Source organism: Drosophila simulans, chromosome 3R, assembly GCF_016746395.2.
Source record: "Drosophila simulans strain w501 chromosome 3R, Prin_Dsim_3.1, whole genome shotgun sequence".
Classification (NCBI taxonomy): Eukaryota; Metazoa; Arthropoda; class Insecta; order Diptera; family Drosophilidae; genus Drosophila; species Drosophila simulans.
Genome location: NC_052523.2, coordinates 21664286 through 21691959, shown reverse-complemented (window position 1 = coordinate 21691959; position 27674 = coordinate 21664286). Strand labels below are relative to the sequence as shown.

General features: G+C 37.9%; 1 protein-coding gene across 4 annotated transcripts in view; it reads left to right on the top strand.

The window, feature by feature from the left end:
- The window catches only part of LOC6729613 (furin-like protease 1), a 126491-nt gene that overhangs the window by 7180 nt on the left and 91637 nt on the right, over nt 1-27674 (top strand). Inside the window, exon 2 of one of the 4 annotated variants that reach the window (XM_016174717.3) lies at nt 26734-26750. The exons of the other annotated variants lie outside the window; for them this stretch is intronic. The gene's annotated coding sequence lies outside the window, so the exon portion shown is untranslated. The remainder of the gene's footprint in view (nt 1-26733; nt 26751-27674) is intronic. 4 annotated transcript variants of the gene reach the window in all.

Here is a 27674-nt window from a genome sequence, read left to right as displayed (position 1 = left end):
TGATTGGCAGCCGCTTAACAGATGTTTTTCGCTCCGAAATTAGGTGATTTTAAATGTGTGGATATCTGAGTTTTATTCGGGTTGGCATTTTAAAAAATTAACCTGTCAGTTGTAATTTAACAAATTAGACGTGTTTAACAGCTCGTAACTTGATAAAATATTGATAAATTATTAAATGTGAATAAATACATTTTTATAATTATTTTCTGTGTACGCTAGTATATTGTTTAAGCAAGTTATTTTCGAAAATGCATGCAGTAAATGTGCAACCTTCGTTGACTAATTAAAATCTTAAAAGACGTCAACAAAACCTAAATATTTCAACGCTAATTGGATTTTACGCCATGAATTTTGAAGAATATAAACATTTTTATGTTGCGTCTTTGCATTTGGCAACCAATGGAGTGTCCATATTGCAGCAACCACTGAGATGCATTTTAACTACACTTTAATGCGGACATTGATAGGATCGTAAAAATCGAAGAGTGTTCGCAGCACATTGTGCGAATCGAAAGACGCACAAATGGGCCACATTATTGACAATAATGCGACAAGCCAGGACAAACATTTTCAAAAAGGCGTTTATAATAATAATAATCGTTATTATTCGCTGATGGAAGGCGATGAACATAAAGATGCCAGGAAGTGAAAGGAGGATATCATCATCGACGTCAGCACTCGACTTGCATTTTATGCTCAAATTATTATAAACGAAGAGGTTAAAGGAAGTCAAATTATGGGAAAAAATACGGTTTTAAAAAAGAGTATCTTTAAGATACTCCTTTTTGTTTAAGATGCCTTTGAAGATACTCTTGAAGATACTCCTTTTTAATATGATTACTTCAATCTTTCGTAGCAAAACTGTTCATTTTTAAATGGGAAAAACATATATTTATTTTGCTGGCCTGTTTAAAAATACATTAACCCTCTGGGCAAAGAACTTTTCGCAACTTTTGTGACACTTTGCCACGCCCCCGCCCACAGCGGTGTCAAAAGAGTTGTCAACTTCAACTCTGCAGACAGAGTACACGCTATTTTATAAATACACATGTATATAAACTATATATACAACCGTTGGGTGAATCCTCTTTGCAGTTAAATGGCATCATTGTTGGCTTTTTGAGGCTGTCCTTTGACACTTTGTCGGCTCTCGTAATTATGATAAACAGTATGCACTCGATATGAAGTTATTAAGTATAAAAAAATAAGTATAAAAATATTGGCAAAGACTTTCCGTTGGTAAGGTAGCATGTCAAGTTATGTATTTGCAATGCAATTTATAAGAATTTTTTTTAAAATAATTTTAGTATTTTGTTAGTGTGCGAATATGCTCGACTTAAAAATTTCTACATAAGCTTTACTCATTGTTTCTTGAACATTATGCATCACTTTTATCGTTTTTGATGCTCCTGTTTTTAAAGCTATTTCCTCTTTTCAGAAATTGCGTATGTCCGCTTTTAATGCGTAATTGTCGTGGCTTTTTCCGTTTTATTGAAGTGCCATTAATTTGTATGCATCATTATAATTAAGCATAATTACGATTAAAAAAAGTCAGACAGCAATTTCAGACGATTCAAACTTGATGAGCATTTTCTTGGGCATCATGACATGACGAAAATGAAATGCAAGAGTTACCAAACCGAAAATGAACCGGTCCGTTGACCCTCGGTTTCATCTACTTAACTGAATGGAAAAATCACTCAGTTTTCCCGATTGTTGCGCTTTGCTGACTTTCATGGATTTTCACAGTTTTCGGTAGCTTTACCTTTAACCCCTTGCCATATGAGAGTGACTTTCTGGTCAGCTGAGTGTTTGGATATTACCCTATCTTTCATTGAGCTTACCTCACCTTCGGCAATGACATAATGAGTTTTTTGGTTCAGTTTGTGTGTTGCTTTAATTTTATGATCATTTGCTGTTCTGTGTGTGTTTAAAAAAACATAATTTCGTTTGTTGAACTTCCTGTTTTTGGGGGGCTTCGTTGTTCATGCATTGATTAATGCGGCCACGAACTTGGCTTTGGTGTTAAATAATGAGTTGAATTTGGGACTCCAAATTAAACTTTGTTTGTACACCACATGTAAGGTTAATTGTTTTTAAAAGCATCACAAACGTAATGATGTTATTGAAATAAATTGTGCTCGCCTTATTTAAAAGCTATATTTATTCAAGCTGATTGTTTTATTTTCCCCCTGCTGGAAATTCGCGTGCATCACAGCTCCTCCTTTAGTTTGCGCCATATTATACCAACTTCAGTTCGAAGTCACGTACACCAAATTTAAAAAAAAAAAAAGGAGGAAGGCAACACAAATTGATTTTCGTGGCTGCTGTCTGTCGGCCAGCAAATAATCAAATCAAACCAGCTAAATTCAACTCGGCCAAGAAACATATATTCATTCAGCAACAATATACATACATATGTATATAGGCTTATACATATGCCTACATATACATATGTATGCAAGTCATATAGCAAAAAATCAATCTTTCAGCGAAGAAGAACGCCCCGAAAATTGTGGTCATTAGTTTTTGGCAAAGGAATAAAATTGGAATTTTTGTGTATGGGGGGGCCAGCCCGAAAAAGTTCATGACCAAAACGCCAGCGAACTACTTAGCCAAGTTGGCAGTGGCGGTTATTTTGGGGCCAGGGCTTTTGTTCAAACATCCAGAGCGCCACAATTCCGCTTGCTCTCGCGCCGACTTTTGATGCGCGGCATCAATCAGTTTGGCTCTCAACTAACCATTGTCTGAACTTGAAATCGACTTTTAAGCAGCCACAAAAGGCAGACAGGCCGGTCTGCAACAACAACAACAACAAACGACCGCAACATAAAAGCCTAATGATCTCGGCCAGCGATTGAGTTACATGCATCGAATCTCTGGCGATCTCTGGCTCCTCGGAGCCCCTTCGAAATCCCGATTGCCGATTGTTGGCTCTCCACCTCTCAACAGTTAATCACGAACTGGCCCAAAAGAATGCCGGATTAAGGCGGCGTCACTTATTTTTTTTTTTTTCAAGGGGGGCCACAGTGGAACCAGTTTTATGGAGCGCCGGCTTCAAAGTTGTCGATTGTTTGGCTTGTGGAAGTAGCTTCAAGCTAAAGGTACATGGATTTTATATTACAGGAATGTACATATTAAATTAAATTAATTATTAAATTTGCTGTCATGTCATATTGAATACCTCTGGAAACCATTGTTTAATATCCAAAAATTAATTCTAAACATTATATGATATATTTAAGGATTTAATTATTTCAGCAACATGGAGAGATTGTTTTTCATCCTTTTCCTGTGTAATAGTTTGTTTCCCAAAATTACTTTATTAGCGGTTTGTTTCAGTTTATTTGCCATGTCTACCTCGTCGTAGAGCATCTGTAGTTTTTTGTTGTTTAGCCACAGTAGAGCGTTCTTCTTGTTTTTGTAAATCAAGTTTTGCAGTTTTTGAAGTCGGGGTCTGGCTTTTTGAAATGTTTGTTATTCCGCCAGCGCTGGGGAGCAACTCGTTTATGGCCAAAAGGGCGAAGGGTCTAAACGGCGGAGGAGTCCCTGCTGGATGAGCCCGGGCTCTGGATGATTGTGTCTGGGGCCGCTTTAACTTCTTCGCCTCGCGGGCTCTGGCTTTTGGCATATTTACTGTGCGGGCTGCGAAGCGGCGAAAGCAACAGCAACAGCAGCAGCAACAAGCAAAACGTGCAACGCCAAAATATGCAACTGCAACAAGATCTTGAGCTTGCAATGCTGCTGCAACATCGTCGTCATCCCGTCTAGCTTGGGATATTTTCCTTGTTAGCTTCCTTGGCTCTGGTGGGTTCGACTTTTGGTCTCTCCGTTGGCTATCTGCCAATTGTTTGGCAAATTAACAGCCCAAAAGGAGTTGCCCGCTTGCGAGCTAGTCGAGGTTGTTGCTGCATTGCTGCCGTTGCATTTGCTGTTGCTGTTGCAAGTGCCCCACTGGTTCTGCAGACTGGCAAGCTTCCTCTCCAAATGTTTGGCCAGAATAACATTTAAATATGCCTTTGTTTGGCCAAGTCTTTGGCCTTTCTTTCTCTGCCAAATCCCCGCTTGCAGTCGTTTCTCGTATGATAATCTTTTCGGTTGTCCTCGTTTCATGTGCATTGCTACTCTTACTTAAGGGGGATATGAGTAGCAAAAAAAATTAATTAAATTAATGAAAAATTTAAAAAATTAATTAAGTATTTATTAACTACAAAATGTGTACATTTCTACAATTTTCTTATTAATTTATAGGGTATTTGATCTTCGGCTTCGTTTGTTAGTTATGCTTGCATCGCCGACATTATCTGGCTTTTTGTAGCCATTGAATTTATTCATGCGTCTATATTTGGTTAAATTACATGTTCGCAAAACGCAAAAAGCCACAAGAAAAGCTACTTCGTCGAGATCGTATAATCCCTAAGTGCCCCCTTGCAACCTAATTAGAGGAGAGAGAGTGTGTGTGTGTGTGTGAGTTGGCTTTCTTTGCCGAGAAAAGTTTTTCTTGCATATCTGGGATACATAATTAGCCAACCAGTCAGTGCTTTTGCTGCGGTTTTTGCATTTGTTTTCGTTTCAGCAGCCTCATTTCTAAACTCTCTTTTACGCGACTGCTTTTTCTAATGCACTTTTCCACTCTATTTCATTGCAGGTGAGCTCATCATTTGCATCAAGAGATAAATTGCATCAGAATTGCAGCATTTGACGGTAAATATTTTAGGTCTTTGCTAGTTGAGAATTTGTGAGAGCTAGTTAGGGGATTAATTGGGATTATAAAGTAGTTTTCAAACTTATCACGAAAATTGCAGTTAAAGCTTACCAAGATGTTTTGCAATATGCAAATGAAATCTTATTAAAAAACAGGCTTATAAAGTGCCGAAGGATGGTTGCAAATGATCTGTAAAATCAAGTTTTTACTGTGGGTATTATTATTTCAATGGGTTTACGATACTTATCGCAGTAAAATAGTTTAATTTAAGCGCTCCTTTCATTCGCCTCACATAAATAGCACACATTTTAATCATATGGAGCTGTTGCATTCCTTCCCCTTTTTCCGCACCAAAATTCTTCGACTTGAAGTCATAAAACAAGACTCGAATGTGAAGCACAAGCTATGGTCGCTGGTATAAATTACATAAATATAGAAGAGGAACGCCAACTGGCATTGCAAGTGCAACTGCCACCGCAACTTGCAGCGTCAACTGGGCCAAACTAAATGTCAGCAAGTTTAGCTCTTCTCGCCGAGCGTTTTTCTTTTATGACTTTGCCGTGTGCACTCGCATATCGGGCTATATATCTGCAATTGTACAGATAGCAGTCCACGTTTTATAGGCTAACTGCATTTCGCTCTGCGCCTTTGGCTGACTTCACCTTTTTACGCTCGATTCGGCCAAAGACCAAAAGATACAAAATTGGAAAAAATTGTACTAGCCGCTGGCAGGTGCAATGGTGCAAAGAAACACGAAATATGATATATTTGAAATTAAAGTTTTAATAGAGAAATATAAAAACAATAAAATTAGTTTCCACAATTAAACATTATACATTTATTAGGTATTTAAGTTTTCTGTTTTCTTGATTAGTTTGGATTGGGTTTTTTTTTGTATATAAAATTTTCTTACTCAACCAATCTAAACCGGAAGTCCGTTCGCAGTGAATGGCAATCGTTGGCCAGTTTGGCTGTGTTTTCTTCACTCCACTTCATGGCCGTTTTTGCAGCCGGCCAAAGTTTCGCAATTAAAATGCCATTGAAGTGTTTGAGTTCTGCCAGCCCTAAGCCGGTAATCAGTTAACGAGGAGACCCTTTCCTTTCCCCCGCCTTTCCCTTGAGATTCTGACAACCGGAATCGGTTTGATGGATGCGTGCAGAAATCGTCGTCTGATTGGCCGCCACGCCCCTAATTGAACAGGTGTGTGCTCAGCGGATCTGATTCACTTAGACGATTAATTAATTCGCAACAACTGCTGTTGCACCTGGACTGGCTTTTTTTTTTTGTCACAATCCCAAAGTGTTTTTGTGCCTCAATTTCAAATTAAATGAATTGCAATTGTCAAGCGGCGGACATCAATAAAAATTGCTCCATTTTCAGTTTCATTTTCATTTTCATTCCAGTCCCCCATATTCATTTCCATTTCCCATTCTCGTTGGCCGCTTTCCCATTGCCATTTCCTTGGCGACTTCTGCGTGTGCGGTGTGTGAAAAATGTAACAATAATTGAAATTTAATAGCCACGCCGACAGCCCGCAACCAAATGTCGTCAGCAGCCAGCGGCAGGCAGCAAAAAACTGTTGTAAACCGCGTCGCAACGTCGTTTCCCCATCATCAGGACTTGGTTTCCTCCTCAGCATAAATGCATAAAGATCGCTGGAGAGGAGGGGTGGCCGGGGGACAAGGGGCGAAAAATCGCATTCACTTTTACTATTATATTCATAGGCAAGCAAAGTGGAGAAAAACATTCGAAAAAGTCCGGACTAGACGATACCCTATAGAAATAAATATTAAAAAGTTTAAAATTAACAAAATTTAGAAAGAACTTAATAGAACTTGAACCTTAAAATGTATAAATTAATTGTTTTTAACTAGTTTGAAATATAAAATATTTTATTAATAAGTTTTTATTGCCATTTTTATATGGATAAATTCTGGAATAATGCAATTTATCTAACTTATTTACATACGTTGACAAAAATTTAATACATCATTAGTGTTTAGTAAATCGTTCGCAAGCCCAAATGACCCTAAAAGAATACACCCCTCAACACTGGGTATCGAAATGCATACGTTGCTGACGTTGTCGTCATCGCCGTTGGCGGTTCATAAAAAGGAGCTGAAATAAAAGTGGGTCAAAAACTGTAAATGATATTTGTTCTACTTGGTTTAAGATGTTGTTGGACAAACTCCCTGGCGTTGGCTCCCACTTTGCATCCCGCGATTTCGCTCACATATCGCATTATACTGGGAATGCATTTGGTAAAACGATTTGTTGGCCAAAGTTCATGGAAGCAGGCAACAGGAAAAGGGGACATTTGAACCATTAAAATGATAAAATGATTCCCATAGCTGGCAGCGAGAATGAAGTGTAAAATTCAACACCAACCGAATCTCACACTCGACTGCTAGTGTCGTCACCGAATGATGTCGAAGTCGATGAACTTTGCTTGCTGCCGATGCGCAGATACAGATACAAATTCGAATAAAGTGGCAGATTGAGATACGGATGAAGCGAAGCCTGAGAGAGCCGCAAATCTGTGAAGGGCGATAACGTTCACTGGTTGTCACTTGATCGTTTCGGGCACAGACTCCGCTGGGAATTAGCATACATGCGCTAACTGGTGATCAGTTTCCAAGGTGCACAAAAAACCAAAAAAAAAAAATAAATAAATAAACCTCAACAGTGGCCCCAAAATACCGGAATTTCTATAGAACATTTACACGTTGGCTACCGAGAAAATTGCCGATAAATGACACAAATTAAAGCCATACGAGTAAACAAATAAAGCAAGTTATTATAGAGATATGATTTATTTGGTGTCAACAAATAATCACCACATGAAAAAATATAAAGTGACAAAATTATACACAAGTTTTCATGAGAAGCTTGAATAAATAAACAAGATTATGAAAATATGTCTAGAAACTGGTTTTATTAGCCACTTTACCATTCCGAATAAATGTATTTGCGGTCTAAACACAATCTCTTATTCTTATCAAAGACACTTTTTAATGGCGGCTTCTTTAAAATAATTTATCTAAATTTTTTAATTGCTTGAAGTGATTGTAAAAATGTTTTTTTATTCTTCTCAGAACCATAAGAACTTGCATATGAACGAAAAAATTTGCTTTTATCTCATTAAATTATATTGCCAATTATTGCTTCGATAAATGGAAAAACGATACAAAATGTTCATCAAACGGAAAATTTGCCATCGAAATTGCGAAAAGTAGAATTCAACTTTTTAAAGCAACGGAAAAGCTTCCGTCATAATTTGCCGGCATAAATTCAAAATTCAAAGTGAAGATTTCACAGAAAGCAGAAGCAAATAAAAACAAATTGGAATTTCCTGTTAGGGCCTTTGGCTCCTGGCCAAAATCATCATCATAATCATATTCATTAGGTTAATGATTATAACAGACATTAACATCATTATCAGTGGTTGTCTGGCATTTTCATATTGTGCGCAAAACCAAATAAAGTTAGAACTGAGAATTTGAATGGAGAGCCTAATTAGGGAGCACTACGTTGCCTTTGGCGGGTATTTTGGAACATCTGAATGGTTTGGATAACATTTAAATGTAAAATAAATCAATTCATTATAAATAAATACAATGTTTCTAAATTTATAGTGTTATTTACAATGTTATTAAAAATTGAAATCGAATAGCAACTCAAAAGCTAAGAGAATATCAGTTTCATCATATCCTCAATTTAACCCTACTCGCCTCATCCCCAATGAAATCATTAGCTGGTCCACCTTAACCCCTTACCGCCGCAAGGCTTAGGCTCCTGCTAACTAATTCCTTTGTGGGTTGGGGATTTCCAAAAGGGGTCCACGGAGTGGGTCAGTCTGGTGCCCACGGGCATGTCTGTAAATCATATCAAAAGGGTTCGGGTTCACTTGCCGCTTAATTTATGTGGTTTCACATTGTTTGTTTTCCCGGTTATGTTTTTGTTTTTATTTTTTTTAACCGGACGTTTTTCTTTGACTTAATTTAATTAATGAACTGATGAATTTGTGTTGCATTCAATGATAAGCTTTTTAAGTTAAGCCCATGAGCGCTTTTTTCTACAGCTGACAGGAATAGTACTTCTTTAATTAATCAATTGAATTATTATACAAATTTATGGACATTGAATAATGGACTCTTCAATTCATTAATCGCATGTTTTCGTCTTCAATTTGCATAATTGATTAGAAATGCTAATACGTTGCATGCAAATATGGAAATTAAATAAGAGCACACTTACTTCAGCATTTCTCAATGTTTAAATGTTTATTTGTGATTTCAACTCAGTTATGAGCAGTCTGATAAGTGTGTATATTTAGTAGACAACTAAGATGCCTTAATTATGAAAGAATGACAATAAACTCGGAAATAAGAAGGCATTTTGTATTTTGGAAAAGTACTAAGATAACAAAAAAACGCGGCCAACCACCAAATTTGTTTTTAGTATTTCTCGGAAATGTTCCTGCCACCGCACCCTGTGCTCAAATTTCTAATTTTAATTAAAGGAACCTCGTTATCAGTATGCTGCATTAGGCGCACCGCGCCCCGTTTTCCCAAGAAAACCCATTAAATTTATGTTGAAATCCAATTAACTATCGATTTCTGATAAGAGTTTATGAAATGACACCGAAAGTTCATCAGCCTTCGCCGGGACTAATTTAGCAATAACGACGGTCCGCTGCAAATTAAGTAGTTTTTCAGTGGGGAGTATTTTGGAAATGGGAAATCCCGCCGAGCAGCCACCCCTACGAATTTACCCCAAAATTTACCAGAAGGGACGATAACAGATGACCGGCGGTAAGGTGACAAAAACCGGGGGAAGTTACTCAAATAGTGGGCAGAGAGGGTGGGACGAATGAAACGCGCGTTGCTTTTGGACTCGGACAATACGTGCGAAAAATGTGGCAAAAAGAAAAGTGAGGAAAAACTGTGGACAGCTGGTTGACAACCGAAAGCAATTGTTCGCTCGTCCTGATGAAGAGGGTGCTGGCTGGCTGGTGTCCGTCTCCTTGCCATCGATGATGAGGAGCAGCGGCGAGTCAAGGTGGTGGAGAGGAGGCGGCACATACCCACATCACAGCACAACGTGACTGGAGAAGTTGCCGCCCGTGCACTGCGGTTCACTTGGCCACGTGTTTTTCCCTGCGGTTTTCCAACAGAACTATGGTCTATCCTCGAACTCTGTACTCTTAAACGTACGCGAAACCCCCGAAAGGACCGTGAAATCCCCGGCCTCAGCCGGATACACGCGCAGACAGAAAACGGATGTAATTAAGGATTTTGCGTGTGCCCATTGCAAAATTTTCCAAGTCTGTGTTGTGGGTGGTTTGTGTGTGTGAGTGTGGCTCGAGTTCCCCGGGGCGAGAGCATTTTCCACTAAAGAAGCACACTTCGAATAATCGTTTGCCATGTCCCTCTAACTCTCTGTCTCTCAGTGTTTGATTAGCCGCCATCACAAGAGTCGGTCTTAATTGCTTTTGTTCGGTGGGACAGGACGAGGAAGATGGGCTTCTGATTTGCTTATCCTGGTAAATTACATGCATAGTTGCCTCCATCCATCGCAGGTAGAGCTAATTATGGAGCAGTAATGAGTTGTCTTCGCAAAAAGCAGTGCGAGCCACACGACTTAACTCCTTGACAAAAGCCTACGATGAACCCGAGTAGAGCGGGCTAAAACTAAATTAAAATTGCTAGCCCACAGACGAAACTCATTTCCTATGCGATCCCAAACTAACCCAAAGGAAAATCCTCGCCTAAATTAATTTCGCACATAAAACATGCCGAAACCCTAAGCATATTTTCCCTTTTTTCCGGCCACGATGCCCATAAAGAATCACAAAATCAAGGCGAAACGAAACCAGAATTAATTTCCCAGTTTTGCAACCCATAAAAAAGGTTAGCCCTAAAATCCCGAAAATCCTTTGAGCGGATAGCTACGAAAATTTTCAATTTTTGTGCGAAGCGACAGAAAATTGAGATTGGGGATACGAGAGGGGAAAAGTAGGAAAAACATGATGCCTATAAATATGATATGAAATAAAACTAAATTCAGTGCTATCAATCATATATGTATGTTCGAAAACTTTTCGCACACTAATTAGAGCACAATGTAATGGGAAATATAATGTAATTTCGACGAAATTCATTGACCACAATTTGGTTAGAATAACAAGCCCCATGAACCCTTGGCAAAAAGCTAAAAAAAGGGACAGATGACAAGAAGGTCTAATAAAATAAAAATCAACAACATGCACATCATAAAATAAATAAACTATGGAATGGGGGCTGCTTACCCGACGCGACTTGAATTTCTACGCAATTTAACTTTCTTATATAACAACGGCAAGGGGACTCTGTGCCAAAATTGGCATAATAAATGCGATAACAGCGACGGAGCATCAGCAAACTTAAGCGGACCGAAAGAAAAAAGTTTGGCTAACAAGCGCCTAACAAGTATATAAGTATGTACAATGCACACATACATAAATATGAATGGATTCCCCAAGAAGTATATCTTTGATGACATATAGAGAGGAACTCCATCGAATATATTGAACCAATAAAGGCCAAGATTTACTCTTCCTCTTCGTCGGCTGGCAATCTTTCAGCGGGTTCTTCTGGCCTTTACTCGTTGTGGCCGAAAACTCATTTATTTGGCCGTATGATAACAACAGCTGAAAAAAAGGGAGCAGCAAACTGTCGGCAGCCATGACCAAGTCAAAATAATTCCGATTTGGCTATAGACGAACTTGATACTTCTTAATATCAGTGATAGTTTATACAATTTTCAACAACAACTATATTCATGTTTTATAAAATCTATTACAATACATATAATATTACATATAAGTTTCAAATATGCAGATCATAAAAGGAGCAGGCATAAAATTACTATATATTTAATAGGTATACGATATTCGAATCACCTACTTAAATTATCAAGTTGCTCATTCCTACTTAATTTTGTTTTGGCATTTTTCTCAACATTTGGCACATCATATGGCACATAGTTAACGATTTTGTTGCTGCTTGTCGCCATTGTTATGGTCGCCAGCACATTTTATATGCATCGCATCGGTATAGAAATACAAATACATATATGGGCAGCCTAAGTATGTACTGTAATCATGATTTTAAGCAGCTTTAATATTGTATTCCTCCCCCCTAAGGGTGGTACCAACCGATCCACAACCCCAAACAGTCTGGAAACGTTAAGAGGTTCGACATATAGGGGGTAGAAATATAAGAAGATATCGAGGGAGAAAGTGAAGAGGAGTGTCGAATGGGGTGAGAGAGTCAAGGGCCTTACAGGCATGAAATTTTTATTGTTATGTTGAAAGTTTTGCTTTTGGCATTGAGAAAAAAGCAGCAAAAAAAGAAGGAAACTTGGGCTCATGATGTTATTTTTGTGTTACTCGAGAAAGATGAACTGGTCAAGCAGATGTGGAAAAAAAAGTCGGGAAAAATAAAGCATATAGCTTCAAAAAATTGAACAATAATCTCCGACTTTTTCTCGAGGACTTTTTTTCCAGCCACTTATCGTAATGTGCTGCATTTAATCTTTCGAATTGCGTGTCCTCAAGTTGCTGTGATTTTGCTTTGGTTTCATTCGAGTCTGTTTTGTTTGGATTTCCTCTTTTATGCTCGTCAAAATGTGACAACAAATTGCCTTTTGACGTGCTTAATGAGCGGCATTTTCCCGGTTTACTTCCCGTGGCTCCCTTTCGTTTTTCCGGCTAAAGTTTTTACGAGAACATTTGGCTTCGTTATCGGATTTTTGCATGAAAATCGCCGGCGAAAATAGCCAAATAAAGTGACAGCTTTCTGAAATGCACGAGAAGATCAAAGTTATTACGAGAAATTTAGGTATTTTCAGAAAACGGATACGAAAGTGAACAAATTTGGTAATCAAGAGGATTATAATTTTTGAAAAAATTAATATGGATAAAAAACTATATAACTTCAACTTCAAGTGAAACCATATAAAAGATGCTACAAAAAAGGGTTATACGTATATGTATATAACTTGTACCAATTTAAAAGCGATTTATTTTCAGTCAAGTAAGCAAGAACTTAAGTGACTTCCTTTTGAGTTCCCTTTTGTACCACACCTGCGTGCGTTTTATTTACTAATGCTATATTTTGGTCACATCTTTGGCCTTTTAACAAGATTAAACATAATTCTAGCTCACCTCCCCTCAATTTCCGCAGCGAACTTTCCTTTGATTGTGCGAAAAAGTGAGTTTTTAGGGCTTTCAATGAAAATGTACTTTCTTCCAACTGAACGCTTCGTTGAGCAGATCAGGTGCAATTGCAGTCCAGTCAGTTGGTGCTCCACTTAGTTCGTTCATTTATTTATTTATGATTTATTACAAAATTCTCTCAGCGGCGACGTCATGTAAATGCCACAAAGTGCAAACAGCTAGATGGGTAAACAAGCGAAAACAGACAACACGAACTTATCGAAAATTCATTTCGTTCTCCTCTATCATTAATAATTATGCATTTGTTTTGGTCGCCACACTGGCGTTGGCCCAAAACGTAATTAAATGCCATCGCTTATCAAAAGCCAAATACAAACTGAACAAATGGTGGGGCAGCAGATACAGATACAGATAAGCGCCGTTTTGCGAGTGACGATCCGTAAGCCTTGACATTATTTCCGTGAACGTATTTGACCAATAAACATTTCTCATAAGTTGATTTCTATTCTTCAAAATGTTGAATACATTTTATTCAAGTCTGTGCTTTCGTCGTATTTTTTTTTCTGTTTATTTAGCTCTGTTTGCGACCACCTGTTTGTTTGCTTTTTTATAATTTCGGTTGTCAGGGCGCCACAATTTTATTTGTTTTGGTTTTTCTTATTCGAAATTTGTTGTTTAGCATTGTTGTGTCAGTTTGTTGACAAACGATAAGAGGTCTAGATATTTTTTCAAGGGATTTAGGCAGCGTCAACTCAAATAGAAAATGCCTAGATTACGCCCTTCACTATACTATATGTAAGTTTTTCCCATCTCTACCTTTTAGAATGGCACTCCATTAAACACTCACCGTATTATTTCCACTAATTGAATGTAATGAAAAGTGTTTAAGCATTATTAAGTGGCCATTTCCTCTTTTTCTTCAATTTCCACTCCCTTTCCCCAAAAACTTATTACGCAAAAATAAGTATTGATGATTGATGTGAAAAACTCATTAAAGCGAAATTCCTCATTTTGCTAATGGCCCGATCAATTAAACTTACATTCGCATATTGATGGAACACAATAAGCTAATTACCTGGCAATCATACAAATTGTGTTAAATAATTAGCAAAAATTGTGTACATGTGTATGCGTCTGTTTGCGTCCAAGGGAGATAAGATAACAATTGATTGGAAAATAAAAAAAAAGTGAGAAGGAAATTCATTTAGCAGCAAACAATGACTAAGAGTAAATAGAAACCAGGGAGTGGGCAGCCAGACACATAAAATAACATAAAAGTTGGCGTGACAGGAAAACACTCCAGGAATCACTCGAGACACGGTTCCTGTATGAGCAACCCCTTCAAGGTGAAATAGCCAGGATTAAATGCATGCAGGGCCAACTTAATTAGAGTGGAAAAGCCTCGGGTGGAGTAAGAAAACTCAAGCTATGACAATGAATACATTCATAATGGCCAGGGAAAACCTCAAGTGGCAACAACACACGGACCTCGCCGCCACGTAAGGATCATTAATCAAATGTCCAGACAAGTGTAAAGTATGAAAGAAGCCCCTAGCCATCAACTGAAAATCTTGAAAATAAAATGAAGAGAGCTGCTCGAAGGCTATGCGGAAGTACAGTGGGTAATCGACAGGAAAACCTTGAGGGTAAAATGGATAAATAATTAAAAAGGCTAAGCTTTTATAAAATAAAGGTGAATAATAAGATTAAGTGCAAGCCATTAGTTTTACCCTAAAGTATTTAAAGTTTTTGCATTTTAAATTTCCTATTTTGATCTCTACAACGAACTCGTCTTTTAATAACCCAAGAACAAGGAGTTCACTTTATCAATGCCGCACTGTAAACTCCAATGCTTTTGGCTGGAGGAAACTGGTGAAGATGGCGCCTGGCGCTTCTGAACACGTACACTCCTGAAGAGCTTGCCCGGGCCGTAGGCCCAAACAACGCGGCAGACGCCGCTCCCCTGGTGCCCCCACAACTAACTGTCCTATTGCTTCCCCTGTGGAAAGTGCCACTTGAGGCACCTTTGGTTGTTGACAATAAACATTGCGATTTACCGACGACACCGAATAACGCAGAAAACACAGACAACGCACTTTGTCAACCTGCGCGCTGTGGAATATTATGGCTGGATGTTGGATGTTGGCGCAGCTAGAGGGCCAAAATGGGAGGGAAAATCTAATAAGCGGCTGTTGAAAACAATATTAAGCGTCTAGGGCGAGGGACCATTCTGCAGCTCTACTCCGTGGCGTTCTGAAAACAGGCGCAAACACACGCACTAGCAATCTAGAAATCCAGTCAGGGCCAGAAGGTTCAGAACCGCACCGCATTGTTGACACGGATGACATTTTAGTGTCCCAGGTGTGATTAATTCCCGTATTGTTTGTGGTCGCACGCAATTCTGTTCAGCACACTAGAAGAAACTAGTATTTACCTGGAAGTTAGAGGTTATTCCCCTTACTACTTCATTTTTAAATATTGTTATAAAAAAGAACAGAAAAAAAGGGTTTCCCACCAGTAAACCAATTAACTTAAATTGCACATTCAATTTATATTGATTTGTATTTTATTTTTTTAGTGTTGGTAATGTTATTTTCATTCCGCTTCTAAGGTTTCCGAGATATAATAGCTTTCTGCACTAAATTGTGTTGATAAATAGTAATAAAGTGCGATGAAAGCTTGAATTTCTTGCACATAATGCCAATGAATCTTACTATGGCAAATAACATGGTGGAATAATTTAATTTAATTTACATGAAACACGGGACCCCTAAAAAACTTGTTTGTTACATTATGTATAGGTTTCCCCTAAACTTTTCGACCATTTTACTCCCTCATTGTATTGTTAAATATACGCTGATGAACACTAGCAAACAACATATTTATACCAATCTCCCCTTGGTCGAAAGTTCAATTAAATGGTATTTTAAGCAGCGTTATTAGTTGTACTGCATGGCAGGCAATCATTATTTTGGCGCGTAATTACTAATTTCATGCAATTTTGCGAGAGAGTGGAATTGCAACCGAGAATCCCATGCACGTAATTCCCATGCCTACAAATTTCCGCTGCACTTGAACTGCACATTTATGCATACATTTATACGAAGATTAACTGTCGCTGTACTTTGTGAAAATGGAAAATAATTAAACTAGAAATTAGTAGAGCGTAACGCGGCTTGGCCCAAACTCAACACAACTCAACTAAACTGGCTTTTGCACCTTTTTGTCCCGACTTTTCATTTATCTCGGCCCGCATTTCCATCATGGGTTGTGTGTGGGTGTAGTGTGTGGAAATGGGAGCAAGGTTGTTAGAGGTGTTGCCTTAATTAGATGGCCATGTTTCGCCTTTGTCTTTGGCAAAATTTTGTAGCTTGCGGTTTACCCAGCTCGGCCCCTATTCGCATTCATTATCTTTATCGCACTTCGCTTTAAAGTGCTGCAAATCCCCGGGGAACATCATAATGAATTGATTTCGAAGAAACTTTGACAACCTCATGAGCCGAAAGGATTAGCCTCATAAAAAACATTTCTGTCCGAACTTTATTAGACCATGAAAACGCATTTGAGGCGCCATTAAGAATTAAATGCTGACAGCCTAAGTCGCTTTTGGGGTTTATTTTCAAGTGGTTTCGAGAGCGATTAAAATTTGCTGTTCTCCGCTAAGCGTTGTAGGTATTAAGTGTTAAACGTTTGAGAAAACATCTGTGCAATTTCCATGTGCCGGGGTAATAACAATTATGAGATTTTCATTAAAGAGAGACAGAAATAAGTATATAAATTTAATTTAATTTTAAACAAAGCAATGAAGATATGTACGGCTATTGGACTCATATTCATATAACCTGAAAAAGAACTTAATTAAAGCAAATTCAATTATTGATTTCTGCTTGTATATGTGCGTCCATTTTAATAACAATATTTGCAGTATTAGCAACATGTGCCGCTAATTGCCGTTTCCAGTGTTGCTGCCACTTTTTATGATGTTGTCGCTAAATGTGCCATAGCATCTTTCTACAAATGGTTACTGCCATATTGCTTTTGCTGTGCTATTGCTTTGCTTTTTCAATTGCTGTTGCTGGCACGTGTTGCTGCTGCTGCTGCTTTTGCTGCTGCTACTGCTGCTGCCAGATGCGATTGCATGCGACATGCTTTCTGCTCGCCACGCGTTCTAATTTCCGAGCTGCGTCCGTCGCATTTAAGCTTATTGGGCCGCATTCATGGTTTTTGTTGCTGCACCCATTTTAATTGATTTTACCGTTCGGGAACACCTCTCAATCGGCCATCCGATTCGAATTGGGAATTGCAGTTAATGCCGCTGCAATAGGAACCTGATTAGTTGCCATCGTTTGACGCTGTTCCAGCCATGGCCTCTAAATTTGGCCAATTTCAGAGTAGTTGATTGGTTTTTGGGATTACCTTTGCATTACTTTCGCTTGCGCCACGAGCAGTGAATGTGTGGCAAAAGTATAATTAGAAGTGTTCTAGAAGGTAGCGAAGTTAATGGAGGTGAGTTCTAAGTCCTTTGCTCACAGATTCAAATCCTTTAACTTGTAAGAGCAGGAATTGAAATCTTTTCATACCACCAAAGGCAATCATTCGATTTAACCGCAAATCATTAGGTTCTTGATTCGTGACCCCAACTTCTATGCCGAATTCCCTTTCCTCGAAAATAATTCAAGGCAAACAAAACTAAGTAAACACAACTCGGTTGACTTTCGATTATTTGCAATTAAATTAGGAAAACCTCTTTTTGTGCAAACATTTGCGCAGCAATTAAATATTATTTACTCACCATGCCATTCATTCTATTTACTTGCAGGTACGAGCGTTTCATTTTTGCCAGACGAATCTGACTAGCACTGCGTAAGCCGAACAATAGTTAGCTACTCCCTGCCATTTGGGCAAATAAATAATAAAATTTTATATTTGACTTAAATTCAACTGGGAAGACAGCAACAAAAGACAGTGCTTGAATATGCAAACAAAAGTGTACAAAAATATTTCGCCCGCTTCGATATAAGTTTGTATGTGAATGGAAATGTGAATGCGAGTTGAATAAATAGCATTCGCTGTGTGTGCGCGAAGTGTGCTGGGTTGGGAAATATGCTTACACTCTGTGTATTTCGTATTTGACTTTTGATAGCCAGCCAATCGTCGTCGCAAGTGAACTTGACACACAATCGAAAGCGCCACACTTGTTCATTGTGAAATTGCAGCAGAATTTCTTACAAACACCCTTACGAAAAGGTATATTCACTTATGTATCTGTAGTGAGAAAAGAAAACAGCTTGTTTGAATTGTGTTGCACAAAAGTAGAAACTGTCAAAAACTGATTAATTCTGATTCAATGTAATTGACATATTGAGAACTTCCTCTGTAAGGGTATTCACAATTGTATTCACTTTACGTCCAACTCCATTCCATTAACCCACTGTACACTGGTCAAATTTCCAATTCAGAACGTGTGAAAAGGGTCCGTTGAGAATGCGGTGAATCAGCTGAGTTGAGCAGAGTTAGTTGATTTAGAGTCCAGCTGTTGGACACAAATGCGGAATGTTTTCTCGTTTGCATATCAAATGATGCAACAGATGTGTCATCGCAGGGAGTTGGACGGAATAAATGAAAAGCGAAAAGCACGTTTGATAAATAGATGCTGATTGAGTGCACTTTAAAAGTGTTCTGTTGAAGCAACTTCAAACAGAGATATTATTTTAAGATGAAGGGGTATTTAAAGTAATTTGTTATAATTTAACCAACAACCCGATAAATTGTGTTCTTCCCACGCAACTCAGATACCAGATTATATGAGGAATACACCAGAGATTACATATTTATGACACCGTCTCGGGCTGCAAATCGATTATGAAGGTCTGGGATTTATGCGTTTTGAAAGTCTCAAGAATGAAGTGATTCCAACAGCTAAACGGTGGCTGGCTGCCTCTTGAAAGTCGAACAGCCTAACTAATTTCCATAACAAACACACAAAAGATAAGTTTTGGTTGCTGGTCTCTCCGGAGGTGCTAAAAATTTGTAGTTCAAGTCCGAAGAGTTGGACAATCTATTATGCATCAGCCATACACACTCGCCCATTTCTTGGTTGACAAAATTGAAAACAAATTTAAATGTTAATGTGTGCTCCCAATTTAATATATTCCACAATGCGACGCCGCCTTGGAGATTAATGAAAACCCATGCTGGTTCCCCAAGGAGCGCCTGTTTTGTTGTTTTGTTTGCGTTTTCCAGTCCGAAGGCGAGTGCTAAGCACTCGTGGCATTATACAGATATCTGACTTGCTGCATGCGATTTGCATATAATATTTCATATAAATAGAAATTTCAGGTAGCTTCATGGCAGCTACACTCGTGACAGGAAAATTGATTACAAACGGAGTGCAGATAAAAAGATAATGAACTCATTTTAATACCACGCAATTTATTCATTTATTCAATAATTCATTTAGATTTATCTGATTCGGTTCACAAACGTAGGACAATAATATGCTTATAAACATTTCAATTATAAGAACTTTAACTGTCAAAGTCAAAAGTAAAGCCCTTCATAGGAGTACTAACAATCCAGCCAAGTGATTTCAACTTCATGGTCAGATATGCAATATCAATTGACTGGCATCGTTTTTATGACCCACTACTGTATTTAATCGATGTTGTGTTCAATAAAACGCAGTGTGTGCATGTGTGGATGCACACTGTAAACAAATCAGCAGTTAGACTGCAACTTTCTGTGTGTAAAGGCATTTGTTTTTTTATTCTTTTTGGGTCATCCAACCAAAAAAAAGAGGTAAAATCAAATATAGTAGCACTGGCCCACGGCCAGCGCACAGGAGACCAGAAAGAGATGGCAGCTGGGAAGTTGAAAGAGATGGCTGTATGGGAACCCATTGAACTGTGCACCCAAGCGCCGGCATTGATGTGGAATTAATAAAGCATAGCCCCACGCTTAGAACAAACAAAAGGCAGGCAACTACAAGCGCACATATAGCAAACATGGCACACAGGAGAGATTCTCGAATGGAGAAAGTGAAAAGAGTGAGAGAGAGACGGCAATAATTGCAGTTCGCGGCGCGACGGTTCAGCTGCAGTTTTGGTTCCGCCGCAGACAGCGCCTGAGCCTGGATGCTATAAAAGCGATTTATTAATGTCAGCCAGACAAGTGCCTGCTGGCGTCAGTGGGTGCGGAGCCGGAGCTCCGGGCGGCGGTGCGGATGCGGAGCAGCGCATAGTAGCGGCAACTGCAGCAGCACCACCAGATCCAGCTTCAGTATCAGCATCAGCTGCACCACTGCTGTGGTTACAGCCCCGCTCACAGTGACATTCATCACTTAAATTAGCCAGCGGGATGAGACTATGGGTCAGGAGTGTCTTTCAAAAATAGTCGTTTGTCTATCAATAAAAGTTAATCGTTAGTGCTATAAAAAATATTATGAAAGTTCATTTTATCTATTAACTGCAATAAAAAAGTTATTTATTTTTATAAGCTGTTTGGTAACTGCACACGCATTTAATTGATTACCTCCTTTTTATGGTAACTTGCCCCACTGTGCAATGCATCGAGCATGTTTGTAATAATGTTGCTAGTGATGAGCATCGGCTCATGTTGCTGCTGCTGCTGTTGATGTTGATGTTGATGTTGCTGTTGTGGCGGCGACGGCAGCTGCAGTTGCTTACCCCGTCTCCCTCGCCCCCGCAGGCCATCTCTTTCGCACTGCGTGTGTGAAGTGCAGTGTGTTCGAGTCGTGGACAAAGTGATTCATTCATTCATTCGCCTGGCAACTGCTCGCTGGCAACATTAATGTTGATTACATGCCGACAGTATGTACATAGACTTGTCATTTGCACCATAAACGGCACCAAAGGCCCCAATTCACCTCTTCGACTTGCATATGCTACACACAGCACCGATTCGGTTCGAAAATCTAGAATTTACTATCAAAATTTTGAAAAAATATTTAAACACATTTAATTTTTTTTTTAAAATTGTTAAAAGTTGTAGCTTTAAAGGAAGCTTGTAGATTACTAACTTCCATCCATTTAAATAAATTTTTTTTTATAAAACTTGAAAATTTGCTTGATTTTCTCTCAGTGCATCCAAAATACACAGACGCAGCCAATTGTCAAGTTGTTTTAATTTGAATTTCTTTCTGGCTCCTCTTTTTTTTTTATTAAATTGTTGCATTGAGTGAGTTGCCGGATTTGGGGGAACTGGTAGTGGAATGCGGTAATTTCTTTCGTGCAATTATTTACTTAGCTCCCCCACCCGCTTGATACCCCTTTCCCACACATTTTGGGGTAGGTTCTACCCCTTTGGATCGTCTTGTAGGAGTTTTGTTTGTGTTATGTTTCGGTAATTACACTAATTATAATGGCAGCGTTATGGAAAGCAGTTGTGTGTCAATTGGGAACTTGATTTTCCCCATTTCTGTGCGTTACGCTTGGTTAATCCTTTAGCAACGGCATCAAAGGCCGCCGAGATGTATCTCTCAGATACTTGAGAGTGCCTTTCAGCCGAGTTGAGTGCAATCGAAAAGTTTGCATCGCTTCAATTGCATAGTTTTTCACCCCCCAGCCCCTCCACTGGTATTAATTAACCAAAGCAGAACCAAGTTGATCCAGTTGCTGAGTGGCTAGTGGCGGCGCAATGCAGGTACTCCAGTGCTATTAACAGACCGAAAATAAAGTTTTAGCCAAAGTTGGGCTATGGCAAAATGCATTACCCAGCTCAAAGTTGAAGATGCATTCAATTCGCTGGTTAAATTTCACAACTTTCACTCGAAAAATATCATAGTTTTATTAAATTAGAAGAGCTGAAGAGCAGAACATACACGTAGTTTATGATCCTATGATTATGGTAATTTATTAATATCCTTAGTACATTTGCCATATTAATAATGGAAACAATAAGAAACATAAATCTTGCACCACAAACCCAAGGAATGAAATCGCTGAAATGAAAACACCATGATGTGGGTTAAACACGAGGAAAAACGAAATCAAATTAACAATGTTTTCGGGGACAAAGCCACAGAACGCATATTTCACGCCAAAACGGGTGAAACGACCCAAATTCTGCTGTTTAGTGTAACCGAAAAAGAAATCACGAAATTATGTGAAAAATGTGCAATTTCATGTTGAACCCGTTTTTTTTTTCCTTTCGCCTAGTGGATTTAGCCCTTAAGCCCCCAGGATCCAATTCTCTGTGCTCCACTCGCCATTCTTTATACGCCTTTTTCGGGTTTCTGTTTCATATTTCTAGTCATACAGTTGAGTGAATTTGACAAATTATAAAATGGCCCACAACCCAAAACCAAATCCAAATCCAAATCCGAATCCAAGGACTACAACGAAAACATCAAGGCGAATAACATGCAAGTTTTTGCCCATACATACATACATATTATGAAGGACATGTTATACAGTGTACACTAATGATTATTAATGTTCATAAGGATTTGGCCAAAAGCTCTCGTTTCGCATTTTCTTTGTTCGCCTCGAGGGTTTTTCCTTTTCCTCGTACGAGTTAAATTGCCTGAAAGATGAGCCTCCTGTTCCCCCTTTTTGTGTTTTTTCAACCGAACCATGTATGCCATGTAATTGAATAGGAATTTTGAAATAGAAAAGGGTTTTGATTCGCTGGGAAAAAGAAAATATAAATAAAGTGAAAAGCGCAAAATATAAACAAACTGTATCTGATGGGGATAAAATTTAGAAATTAATTTAATGCCGCCCCAAAAATACAATTTCCCTTTGCTGTTGGAAAATAATGCAAATAGGAAATGACTTTTTTTCAATACAAATTACGCGCAACTGCACGCATAATTATTTGCTAATTAAATCACTTTCACAGTGTCGATTGCAGAACCGCAAAAACAATGCAATAAAAATTTGTTAAATTATACAGATAAACAAATATAATGTGTTTGCGCCACTATAGGATTAACCCGACTCACACACATTATGGAACAATTAAAAAGCCCACAAAATTTCACAATTAAGAATTCACAATTTTATGACGATCAATTTCTAATTGTCAACAGAGAATTGATAATTGCTGCCCACTGAAAATCGACCCGAAATTAAATTATAAATGCAATTTGACTGGCTGACATTAAAATCCGCGTTTGAAGGCAAACGACAAATCTGATAGTCAAAATAATAATTTATGGCGCTTAAAAACGGAGTTGTAAATTAAAAAATCATGATAACAATGTATTAATGAGAGCTTCTCACGAATAGAGCTATTTAGGGTCTGAAGGTGAAGGTTATTAGGGAATGATAATTTGTTAAAAATTTGTCTTTTGATTGAGGAAATAATTTGAAATGGTACAAAAATGCTTCTATAATCTTTAATATCAGATATTTAATTGGTTTTTCTTTTCAACTTGACAGAGAACTTAACTAGTTGCGCTTTTAAATTGATAAACTTTGGTCTGATGCCACTATGTCTTGTACAATTTCTGCACATCTCCCATCGAGGGGTGTAATTACTAACAAAATCAAGAAACTTTTCCTCTGCTTTTGGCCAGCTAATGATTGTTTGATAAGCTCTCCCCGGGCAACAGGGGATTGCAATGGAAGAATGGAGTGCTGCTCCAAGGAACAGAATGCGGCAGATTATATATATATATAGGAGGGGGAAAATGGACTTGATGAAGGACCCTGAATGGCGGAGCAACGAGGCATAAATAAATAAAACAAAAAGCCGTGGAAAGTGCCGAACAAGTTGCACTTGTCGTCGACCATTGGCCATTGGCCATCCGTCTCATCCTTTTATCCTTGCGCGTTGCTAGTTTGCCATTATATATATATACACCATTTTCTTTATTTTTTTTGGGTTATCCTGCTGTGCAGATATGCAAGTTGCATGACAAAAGTTTCACAATTAAAACGGCAACAAGAGCTACATTTTAAAGAGAGACTTGTGGCTGCAACGTTAAATTTTATATGTACGTATGCTGGTCGAGTGAAATTCATAGCCAAAGTCTATTTTATAGCTGCAACACAAGTTTTTCCACCCATTCCGACTACCCAGTGCCCTTTCCGGAAAAGTTTTCCATTTTTCTTGTTGGCTTTTTATATGTTTTTGTTTTACAGCCTTCTTTTTCATTTTCTGTTTTTTTTTTCGTTGTCTGTTGGCTAGCCGGAAGTTGTTAGCATGAAATCTGATTTGGGAAGGCAGCGACAGGGAATTTCTGGCTTTTTGGATTTTGTGCATTGTGTCGGCTTAGGGGACTCGGAAAGTTAAGGGCTGGCAGATAGTTGAATGAACTGTGAAAGGGTTAAGCATTAATATAGATTTGCTCGATGATTTGCTCAACAATAAGTTGGAAAACTTTATGATGCCTAGATAAATGTGGTTTATTGCAAAAGTTTAAGTCAACATTTAAAGTCGAATTTTATTTAATGTTGACATAAAACAGTAATGAGTCATCACAAAACACACATATATGTAGATAACCCTTTTCTAAAGCTATTAAGCTAGTTTTTATGGAATTCCAAAAGAACACTTATACTATTTCAATTCAACTTTTGACATCTTTTAGACTGCAATTGTCAAAAGCATCAACATTTAGTGGTTTTTGCCAAGAGACCCAAAAATACAAAGTTATTAACACTTGGCACACACTTAACCCTTTGACTTCAGCATTTTAAAATCCTTGGAAATGCTTTTTAATGACCACAGAAACGTAACTTAACTTTCGTATATGTCGATTACACAAATTAGTAAAACGCAAAACACAACAAAGTCCGTTGGGGTAAAGGAGTTTGAAAGGGAGTTTTAATTAAAAGTTTTCCCTTTTGGGACTCCATAACTCTTTTCTCCTCCCCTTGTCATCAGAATTCAAACTGCTCTCCCGAGTACGTAAAAATATTTTAAACAATATTACTATAATTTGGCCAATGGGAATCTCGGTTTTCGGAATGCCAAAAGATAAACATAACTTAAGGGAGCAATTTTAGGGACAAATTAAAATCATTATTTAAAAAGCGAAACTAAACTTTCTCGTAAAGTTGACATTGAAATGTAGAAAAGTTAATTATAAATAGTAATAACCCAATACTTGCTTCATGCTTCAACAATTTGATTTATCCATTCCATATTAACAGACTAACGTAAACCGATTTTCATAGAGCTTTGCCACCTCAGTAGCCACAAATTAGAACTTAAATGAAATCGAAATGGTTTTGATGGAATCGCTATCCATGAAATATATGCACATAAATGCGGATGCAATTGCATAGATATGGATTTGGAATTTTAAGTCCTTTTTTCCACGCCACAATAAAACTGGCCGCCATTTCGAAACTAATATGGAATGCAACAATTCAGTTGCCCAAAGCCCTGCCTTTGGGGGCGTGGCATTGATGGACTAAAAATTTCTCGGCTTATGATTTTTACATGTTTTAGTCTGAAGTGGAAATTGTGAGGGATTATACTCACTTTATTTTTACGTTCACAGACCGCAAAAAACGTTAAAATCCAATCAAATAAATCAACCGAAATATAGATTTTCAATACTTTTCGATTTGGAATTGGATAGGTTTAGTTTTCAAAATAAATTTTCTGAATGCTGATAAGAAATGTATTTGGTTTTCGTATTCTGATTATTGACGCTATAAATGAGTAAACAAACTCATAAATAATAAGTATTTAAACACTAGTACATATTCTTGAATTTCTTGGAAATTCGATTTATTAAATTTAAGGGTATCGTTTTTCATGTGATTTAATTAGTAATTACACATTTCCGCCAATTATTTATAAGGCACGTTCTACTTGATTCTACTGTTCAGCCAATAAAAATGGATTGCTTTGTGTTGACCCACAAATAGAATAATAAGGCAATTACATGACGAGCCGGAACTTAGAGCAAAACAAATGCCAGAAAACTGCACAAATTGCACAATAAAATTAAATTCCAAGAAGAATTAAAAACAAAGTATGCTGCCAGTAAAAGCGCGAAAATATCTCATTTATTTAAATTAATTTCCATGCAAAAGTGCCCTAACTGAGTGGAAAGATTCAAATATTAAATGAAGAACTGTTTTATTAAATTTAAACTATAGAAAAGCGATGTCTACAGGTTTCCATGTATAAATCACTTACATTTATAACTGCGATAAGGACACACCGTAGGCGGGATCAGCACAATTATGTAAGTCAACACACAAACATTGCACATTTAGATAGAATTTGGTTGTTGCTGCTTCTGCCGGTTGTCAAGTCAATTGCGTAATTAACATTCGTAAGCAAGTTGCTGGCAATTTGGGTAAGGGCTCAAACTCCTCGAACCCCTGGCACTACTCAACCTAATTGAAAATTTGGTCCGAAGCCAAATAGAAACAAGTAGCAGCCAAACTGTTTTGCCTTTCAATTGGCTGGCATCCCTGGCTGTATAGGGGAATCATAATTCTACAGGGGCTTACGTTGTTGCGTCCAGGTTACTTGACATTCGAATATGCTACTTATGTGGGTCCTCGATTTGGCCAGTTGGACAACAAAGCAACATCATCATCGTCTAAGACGTTGCACAGTTTCAATATGTGCCTAATGCCCTGCTGCAAGTGGGCCTAATGAGCATTCATAATACATGAAATGTTACATTCACAATTCATAGAGCATTGTATAAATTCATACTTACGTTGCCTCTAAATGAATAGTTGGGAATTTTCTCAGCAATATGGAATAATTGCTTGTTAGAATTGAATTTGTCATTTTGTGACTGCTTATAACGCGTCTATTAGTTTAGATTATTTAAAATTACTTAACGCTCTACTTCTCTCTTTGCAGGTAAACCAAATTTAAGGGTAGGCATCAATTATGAGAACTAAAGACAAATTTCCATTTTATTTTAATATGTGAGTACAAAAACTTGAGATTTGATTGCGGAAATTTTGTTTTCCAAGTTTGTTAAAATCATTTGTTATCAATTGTTATTTGACTTTCCTAGAAATGCTGTTAATAAAAATAATATTTTATCAACATTTAATTCCCAAGAGGACGTCACTCGATTTGCCCTAGAGAGCACTTATATTATTTGTTAATTATTTTTATGGAGTTGAATTTGCAGTTGTAGCCAAATGTTGTGCTACAGTCACGCTCAAAAGTGCTTAGTGGCATCGTGATAATTTTTAGCCCAGCTCAACGACGCCCACTTAGTTTTCCCTGTGGTAATTACTAAAAAATCTAAACCGCACTTCGTGTTCGAGTGATTTTTTAGCAGGTATAAGGAGGGAAATGATAAACATTTCGATTAGCGTTCAATTGAGTGCACATAACTGTAGACGAACCTGCAAAACGGGCTACTGTCACAAGTGGGAAAACTGTTAATTGAATTGCCCTAGAAAATCGAAGCCTATCCAGGTTCATTAGGGAAGAAATCGAGCATCGGTATTTGGGTAAACATCGTTTTCCATACAGACATTACACGGAAAGAAATGTACGGAACTAATATGAATATGATACTTTAAATGACATATTTTTAGACATCCATTTTTTTCAGTGTAATATGCCTTGGATGGAATTCGAATTTAGCTTTCAGATTGGTTTTCATTAGCACTCTGTAAATTCGTTGGGCAAAGCCCGTGAATCTGCGTAACTGTATCTCGTATCTTATATCTGCTAATTGCTCCGATTACCGCATGCGCTGGCAAGTCAGTCAAAAGTTCAGTAAACTCATGCATGCCACAACGCAATTATATTATAATTTATTATATAATTTATAATTTGCT